The sequence below is a fragment of the Gossypium raimondii genome, chromosome 3 (assembly GCF_025698545.1).
Source record: "Gossypium raimondii isolate GPD5lz chromosome 3, ASM2569854v1, whole genome shotgun sequence".
Lineage (NCBI taxonomy): Eukaryota > Viridiplantae > Streptophyta > Magnoliopsida > Malvales > Malvaceae > Gossypium > Gossypium raimondii.
Window position 1 is genome coordinate 1 of NC_068567.1, and position 9,342 is coordinate 9,342.

At 34.5% G+C, this 9,342-nt stretch overlaps 1 long non-coding RNA gene and 1 pseudogene across 1 annotated transcript; both read right to left on the reverse strand.

Annotated features, from left to right (window-relative positions):
• Positions 1-1,936: 1,936 nt before the first annotated feature.
• Positions 1,937-4,450, reverse strand: LOC128039679 (uncharacterized). Its single transcript, XR_008194140.1, has 2 exons — positions 3,523-4,450; positions 1,937-3,163 (listed from the first exon to the last, which is right to left on the reverse strand). It is a non-coding gene; the product is annotated as an uncharacterized LOC128039679 (long non-coding RNA).
• A 3-nt stretch (positions 4,451-4,453) lies between these two features.
• Positions 4,454-9,257, reverse strand: LOC105796243 (valine--tRNA ligase, chloroplastic/mitochondrial 2-like; annotated as a pseudogene).
• Between the last annotated feature and the right edge of the window lie 85 nt (positions 9,258-9,342).

A 9,342-nucleotide genomic window follows, 5' to 3' on the forward strand; every position in this document is an offset into this window, starting at 1 on the left:
CCTAAAATACCTAAAACCCCAAACCCTAAAACACCAAACACCAAACACCAAACCCTAAACCCTAAACCCTAAAACCCTAAACCCCTAAACGCCAACCCTAAACCCTAAACCCCGAACCCTAACCCCGAACCCCAAACCCCAAACCCCAAACCCCAAACCCCAACCCCCAACCCTAAAACCCTAAACCCCCAACCTTAAAACCCTAAACCCCAACCCCCAACCCCGAACCCCTAAACCCAAAACCCTAAACCCCAAACCCTAACCCCCAAACCGATAAACCCCTAAAACAATAAACCCCTAAACCCAAGCCAGGATATGCAAGGAATAGAATAAATCCAAACCGGGATATGCATGGAATGGAATAAACCTAAACCGAGATATCCGTGGAATAGGATATCCCGAGCCGGAATAACCATGGCAGGTTGCCCGGTCCAAACTCGAAAAAAGTCTGAACCGGCCTCTAAACCATCAAAATCCGGCAATAGAACACTGAACCGGGACGGGATTTGGAAGAGATATCCTAAGAATACCTTAAATCAAGTTGGGATTTCAGCGGAATAGCTTAATTCTGCTTGGGATATCCCAGAAATATCCCTTCAACAAGATAAAGTAGAAAATTAATTATCAAAGGGCATAATCTATCAAGTGTTGTCTTATTCTCTCAAAAAATATAATGGGTTCACATGTCAAAATATCACTTCACATTTCTATTAACAATGGAAAACTATTGAAATAATTATATATGCATGATGTTACTGTTATTGTAGACTTTATTGAAAAAACAATTGTTAAAAGTCACATGTTTTCGTTTCACATATTATTTGTATCTGACAATATTTTTTACACCTATTTTTTTATTTTGGTCTTCTTAGAAAATCGTAATAACAGAATAAAATAAAAACAACAAAGTCTGAGCCACATCAATAAATTTCAAACACTATTAGAAACAGAAAATTCTCCACGTTTGAATGCATTATATTTTTTGAGGGAATAGGAAAACACTACTTAAAATATATTGTGTACTACAAATCTACTTTTTCATTAAGAATCTTTATGACAAAACAGAAAAAAATAGAAAGAATGATAAAAATCTGAACCGGCCACTAAAACATCAAAATCCGCAGATAAATTTGACAGGGATATCCCAAGAATACCTTATTCCATGTTGGGATATCCCGGAATATCCCTCCAACAGAATAAAGTAGAAAATTAAATATCAAAGGGCCCTTAAATTCACAATATATTCGGAGTACTGTTTTCTTATTCCCTCAGAAATTATAATGTAATATCACTGCCATGTTTCTATTAAGAATGGAAAACTATTTGAAATAAATACACAATATATGCATTATGTAAATTGCTGCAAAACAATTACATAAAATACTTCTAAAAATATTTTTATAAATATTAAATAGGATCGGACCTGGTTTATCAATTAATATAAAGGAGTTTACATGAAGGACATTTCAGTTATTGTAAACTTTATTGAAAAACAATAATTAAATGTAAAATGTTTTCTTTTCATATATTATTTGTTCACGTACCTGTCATTCTTTTTAGACACTTTATTTATTAAATTTAGGTCCTCTTATTAAGAACATCATAATACCAGAATAAAATAAACAGCATAAAACAACAAAGTAAGTCACAGGACACATCAATAAATTTCAAACACATAGCAAAACAGCAATTTCTAAACATCAAAACCATAAACCCAAAAATACAAGTGAAAAGCCATAAACATTAAATTAAAAGAGAGAAAGCCGAAGCATGATGTTCAAAAAACATAAAAGCAGTTTCAGATTCCGAATTAATATATATATTACAAGATGAGTGGAACCAATCAGAATAGGGAAAATTAACAATAGCACAAAACTTAAATGTGTACAGAATACAAGATTCTTTATGACAAAACAGAAAAATCCGAAGCATGATGTTCAAAAAGCATAAAAGCAGTTTTAGATTTCGAATTAATATATATATTACAAGATGAGTGGAATCAATCAATCTTGAAAACCAAAAAAACATGTAAAGAAGCGTGTACATAATACAAGTAGAGAAGCATAGATATGAAACAAAAAAAGACATGAAAAGGCAAAAACAGAGGAAAACTAAATATTCATACCTGAAATGTCGACTCTTTCATTGGGAAGAAGAAGCTTCCACTGAGTCATGAATTCAAGCCTGTTCTTTTCCTTTTTAGCATTACAATATTATAATATTTTTATTTTATTTTTACCTGTAAGATAAAATATTTAGAGGGGTACAGTAATTGGTTTTGTAATTTATAGGGAGGGAATATAACAGTGCTACCAATTGTACATTTTCATCTTTCCAAGGCAGAACATCGGACTACATTGATTTGTTTTATGTACGTCGGGTCAATTAGTTTCATATATATTTAATAGATAATAAAACCTAAACTTACTCACATTGGTAAAAAACTATTATTGTTAAAAAAACAAAATCCCTGAAAAAAACACAATGAAAATATTAGTAAAAATAAGCATATATCTGCAACTAAAAACAGAGATAATGAGGAAAGAGAGAGTTTAATTATATGCATACCTGAAATCAATCTCCAATGATGATGTAGGGGGTTTCAAAAATTACAAAAAGAAAAGAAACAGCAAAAAACAAAAAACAGAATTTGGTAACCCGAACCTAAAAAATTAAGGAAAAAATTGAAAGGATATCGAGAGAGAGGGCGAATGAACGGGAGAGCTATAGATTGAAGAAACACAGGAAAAGAGGCTGAGAGAAGAAAAAACAAGAGAGAAGGAAAATATTTGTAAAGAAGGGAAAAAAAGTAGCTAAAAAGGGAGAAAGGAACATTAGAAATATAGGAAAAATAGGACAGAATATGGGAATAAGCTGGTCATTTACTGCCAACGGGAGTACAATTTCAGATTTTTTGCTTCCCATTTAAGTAATTAACAGACTTTTTTTACTGCTGATTTCTAAACCTGAAAACCAAAAGCCATAAAATAAACCAAGAAATACCAGTACAATAGCATAGTTCTTAAATTAAAAGAGAAACGGAAAAGACAATGTTGAAGCAAAGATTCATAACTGATGAAGCAAGGGAAACCAAAAATCCCAAAAACAGAAACCGCAGAGAAAATCACAGTATAGTGTGTCTTTGAATTCTTTCGGGCGTCGGCTACAAAAAAGATAAAAAAATATAAGAGGTAAAATTTGAAATGAGACAGACATAAAATAAAGGAGAGAATAAAAGGGGAAGAAATGTTATTAAAAAAGGAAAATGAGGAGACAATAAGCTATGAAAACATGCCCATTATCACAAACCACAGGAACTAAACAGAAAAACTGGAACAAAAGCAGACTGAAAAACAAGAAAAGAAGCATTGATCTGAGAATTAAAATAGAGATAAAAAGGTAGAGACAAACTTATTCTAAAGATGAAAACAAAAAATCAACAGAGAAAAAAAACAGCATAGATTTGAAATTAAAAAAAAATACAAGAAAAGGCAAATACACAGTTAACGTAAATATTCATACCTGAAATGACTCTCCCATGAAGCAGGGAATTTCAACATCACAACAAACAGAACCGGCAGAGAAAAACTTAAGGGTTTCTCCCTCTCACGAAAACTATCTTCCTACTGTTGAATGTTTGTGTGTGTGTTTTGCCCGTGGGTACACAAAGCTATAAAAGAATGACAGGAAAAAATTGAAATGAGACCAAAAGAGAATCCGCGAAGTACGAGAAGGGAGGAAGAGAGAATAATGAAAACAAAAAAGAAAGAAGGAATGTATGGAATGAAGCATGATTTGAGTATTTAAAATTTGGGAAGGAAGTGGGATGTGAAAAGGCTAAAGAAAACGGGCAGCGGGGCAGTCACTGCCCAAAAAATAAAGATTCTTGAAATCTTCCGCAACGGTAACATAATACTATTTAATACACTCATTTAATGAAGAAGCAGCTGAGCAGTTCACCTATCTAATTAATCCATTCAAAACTTCAAGAGAAACTAAATAAGAACAAAAACAAAATACAAAAGTAAAGGAGACCGACACAGTTCAAGGAAGCATAGAAATCCAACCCAAGTTGCTTCTTCATTGGGCTTAATCAGTTTTGAATTATTAATTTGTTATTTTTTTATTTAATTGAAGTTGTCATTTTATTATTTAATCTTTACATCTGCCGTGGATGATTGACTGTAAAGAGATCATCCATCCTATGGCAAATTTTAAGTCACAGCTTAGATACTAATGAAGAGTTCTCACTGAAAACTTGTGACAAGCACAGTGTACAATTTGATACCTGGCAACTCAATATCCCTATGCTACACCAAAATAGTTAAACTATTTTAAACCAACCAAAAGCATAAATTATAAACAAATCACTTTCTGAATCCTTAAAAGACGGAAAACACATTCTGAAGACAACGGTCTAATACTATACCACTAATATGAGAAAAGAGGAACAAACCTTACAAGCCTCTATATTCTGCCAACTAGAAACATTATCCCGATTAGGAAGAACCTGCAGCACAAACTTGCCAGCATTCCATAATTTGTTTGTGAAGGCCTTGTTCGCTGTTAGCCTTTCAGTAGATAAATTAAGATCCTAGAGATTATTCAAGGAAATTGGCTAATTAGACATACTATCATAAGCTAGGACCATGGACATTAGAACAGTAGTGAACATTATATGACACAACTTTTCATTATTGAATTACCAACATGTTGCCTGTAGTAGAAGACAAATCTGACCAGAAGTTCCCAAAGCAAGAGTGAATCGCAAGGCATCAGTGCCAAACTCCTTGATAGTATCAAGTGGATCAATAACATTCCCATGAGTTTTAGACATTTTACGCCCCTGAAACAACTTACATGTTAGGCATATATTTTCTTGAGTCTTGGGAGCAATGGAACTAGTGTCATGTTATTTCGAAAAGGAACTCTAATGACAGAAGTATAGATGCAGATGAAGGGGAACACAACTCAAGAAAAAAATTTGTACTTTAAAATGGGCACCTAAGTTGTAGCCTGATTCAGACACTGTACTTACTTGTGAATCACGGATTAGACCATGAAGATATACATATGAAAATGGAACAGTTCCTGTGAATTCGATTCCCATCATGACCATTCTTGCAACCCAAAAGAACAATATATCATGGCTGTCCAAAGAGAAAAAGTGTTATGGCCAACAGTTAACATAGAAAAGTAGATCAAATGGAATTTCTTAAGACCAAGTATGCTATAATGCCCTCTAATTTGTTATTGAATAACAATAGAAGCACTCTCTTATGGAAAAGAATAGGGCACCTCATCTAAGCAATAGGAGTTAAACAAAGCGGCTCATACCCAGTTTCAAGCATTCTTGTCGGATAAAACCTTTTAAAATCCTCTGCCAACAAATCTGGCCACCCAAGAGTACTGAAAGGCCATAATGCACTGAAAGAGAGCAAGCAGCAAAACATATAGCATTTATCACACAAAGAAAGATTGATCTGTGCATGACAAGTTTCATTTCCAGAGAATGGGAGAACCATATCAAAACCTTTAAAACTCAAGTTGAAGAAGATGGCTGAAAAAAGCAACTTACGCCATTTTCTACCAGTTATTGCATTACTCAAAAAGCCCAGCAAATCAACTCATTTATCACAATAAAGTGCTTTACCCAACTTCACACAAAATGTTTCAAATAATCAACACGGTTGCCTCAATATTTTTTGCACCAGAGTTAGATATCAAACATATTTGGACTCAACCTTGGACCTCTCAGAAAACCATCAGAACTTTCCTACCAGGTACGAACAGGTCAGGATGTAAGTGAAACTTCAACTTAGGAAGATTGAAGTGACAGGAAATCCTACCACTTATTCTATGTGATCTCAAAGACTCAAAACATGATTTATCCTTTTTCATTTCGGACATGTCAGCAGATTTTTTGGAATAGTTCTTCATATCTAATCAATAACTTACATACAGGAAGAAGAAAAAAAACAGGTGCACTTATTTGATTGATAGTTTGAAAATATTGCATCATCTAAACACTGTTATTACATTAGTTAAAGATTACAATACAAATACCACCTCAGGTTTATTTGAAGATCCTTTATTTACTTGAAAAGGTGATAACAGAAATAAACTATTATGGTCCCGAGTCTGGGTTTGAGGCACCAGCTGAGTAGCGCAAGAATTCAATCTGAAGAACGGGTCTTTTCCCTTATTTTGATTCATATGGTTGTGGAACTCTAAAGGAGTTGCCTACCTTTGATTTGCTGAAACATTCAACTTATTTTATTCATGAATAATTTTTCTCTCATAAAGAGGTTTATAATTTAGGAAATAAGATGCAAAACCCTACTTTCTTATTCTAATACGGAAAATAAAAATATGACATCAGAATATCCTAATTTATCAGGAAAGTTTTATTTAAACTAATAAGGAAATTTTAGGAAATAAATTTTAGAACCAAATCCCAACAAAATCAGTATCCTAATCAGATCCCCTAACATAAACACGACATAATAAGAAAATAAAACCAAAGGGACATCAAAAATAGAATTGACAAAGACTGGTTGTGAACTCTAGCTTGTAATATAATATCATCCCGTCCAATCAGTTAGAGAAGAAAGCTAATTATGTACCAAAAAAGAGGGAGAAACTCTAGGTAAAAAATGACTTTCCATCCTAAAATGATGATATCATATCATAGTTAAGGAAATAAAAATTGAATAACCAACCTTGAGAACCAAGTGTCAAGAACATCTGGATCCTGATAAACTTCTACGTCTTTTCCGTATTTATCACGAGCCTTCTTAAGAGCTTCCTCAGCACTCCTAGCAACTATGTACTCCTCTTCACAGTCTTTTCCAACAATGTACCAAACAGGTATGCGGTGTCCCCACCACAGCTGTCTGCTTATGCACCAATCCTTGATATTTGTCAGCCAATGATTATAAATCTGTAATCAAAATAAGCAGAAGTGAGCAAAGGCAGAAACTAGCCAACAGAAGTAAACTTCAAGTAAAATATCGATTAAATAGGAAGAAAGGTCCCAGATGACAGTAGCATGTGCTGAGGGGTGTTGCACTATGAAGAATGACAAAATGTGGCCATCCTCTCAGCAGGGAGGGAGAGTTAGCTAGATGGAGACTGGAAAATGACTAAAATGGTACCATCATCGGAAATGACTCTGTCCTACCTGGGAACATGCATGTTTCCAAAATTTTCCTTATGCTTAGAAGGTCATACCTTTTATTTGTGTCCCCTTAAACATGTTGACATGAGCATTAAATGCAGGTACTTTAATTAGGAAACATTGATAAGGCATAACAGCATAGGTTAAGGGAAAGTGATGCGGTGAGTAAAGTTAGAGTCCATATCAAGTGTTATGCTTTCCATCATACCTTCTCAAATCTTTCAGGAATAATGGTCAATTCTCCCTTTTCAACTGCAAGAAGAGCCTTTTCAGCTAAAGGCTGCATTGTTACAAACCACTGCTTGCTTACTAGTGGCTCTATTACCTAATAAAAGAACCATAAAATGGGCAAATAAGAGAAAGAATTACTGAGAGAATAATAATCGACACTGTAACTTCAAAAACAAAAAGAATATAACTGAAAGATAACATGCACACCTCTCCGCCACGCTGAGATCTCGGTACTCTTAAACTGTGGGGTTCCTTTTTCACAGCTAAGTCAGTCTCCTCAAGATCAGACCACAATTTCTTCCGTGCCTCAAACCAATCAAGGCCACTAAAATTTAAGAGCCACCACCATAAGTACGAAAAAAGAAAAGATGAACAGGAAACTTTAATTTAGCATTTGTTCAGAAAGTCCACAAATATTATCAGTACAGTCCAGCAACCTCATTAAATGTCCCGTCCTTGTTCATAACATTAAGAATAGGAAGGCCAAGCTTTCTAGCCAGAACATAATCATTATGATCGTGTCCAGGGCTTATCTTCAGTACACCAGTCTTTATCAACATACTGCCACCATTGACATAACAAAGAAAGCAGAAGTGAGATTGTCAACCTGAAATTTCTTAATTTAATGGACACAATTGAAACATTTGCCACCTCAACTAACCCCATTAAGCAGGTCAAGCAAACCATTTGTTTTCTAAAACTAGTGGCGAAGCCCACAATGAAGAAGCCTATAGGTTATGCAGGGAATACATCCTAAATTTGAAGCACAATTTCATCATGATGACCAAAATAACCTTAGGCAAGGAAGATATTCCACAGCTTGTGAAAGGCAGTGCATCTCAATTTCTTTGAAGCACGAAATGGACATTAGAGACTCCAAAATGTACTACACCTTTTACAACTAAAATGATATGATTTTATTATGCTAAAACAATCCAACATACTTTTTTGCTTTAAAAATTGTGTTTCAATTCCTCTGTCATGTGCATTCCTACCAATTTGAGTGACAAAGAGTAAGGAAAAATTAGCATTCATACATTGATACAAAATTTGGAGAATGCAACAATATTTAGAAACAAACAGAAACACATGCTTTTACCTTATCAGAGATGATAGGAACAAACCCAACCAGACCAAGCGCCTTGGATTTGAAGAATGGAACGAAACAGTGGATTCTACACCTGAAAAGAAAAAAGTATAAAATAAGCCCACTGAAATAGAAATTAAAAAAAAAGCATCCAAACTATAAAAAGAAATGAAAAGGCAATGACAAAAAAAAAAGACAAAGTTCATGTGTAAAAATTCAAATGATCGACCCGTAATTCCAAACCAAAATTTGTGTAAAAACGATAATGGCAAAGATTCAAATGAGAAGAATCTTTAGGAGAAGAGAAATAAGGAGTCGAACTGTGAAACAAAGGCACAAATTCTTACCCAGGAGTCAATCTGAGCCAAAACCCAACAAACGAAGATAGAAAGAAACGGTGGAGTTTTATTGCCAGAGATATATCAGGAGGAGAGAGATTGGAATCGAGGTTATTCATAAATCCTATAACAAAGGAGAGAGAAGCTTCATTTCTTCGTGGCTGGTTTCCTTATTTTCTTCCCCGTCAATGGCCTAGAGTTGGCTTGTTGTATTTATTATAAAAAAAGCCCGTTTCAATTAAAAGGAAACCTCATCCTCAATTCCTTTTTAATAATTTACAAGGTTTATAAATTTTGGGTATATATTTTGGTCCCTTCCAAAACCCAGTAATCCAAAACCTAAGAGATCCAAAGCCCCAAACACTGAAACAAAAGCCCAAAAACACCAGCCCAACCCTAAACCCAGTCCCCAAGCCTCAAACCCCTATACCCCAAGCCGGGATATCCCCCAGAATAGGATAACCCAAGCCGGGATATCCCTAGAATGGGATATCCCTGGTTGGAAT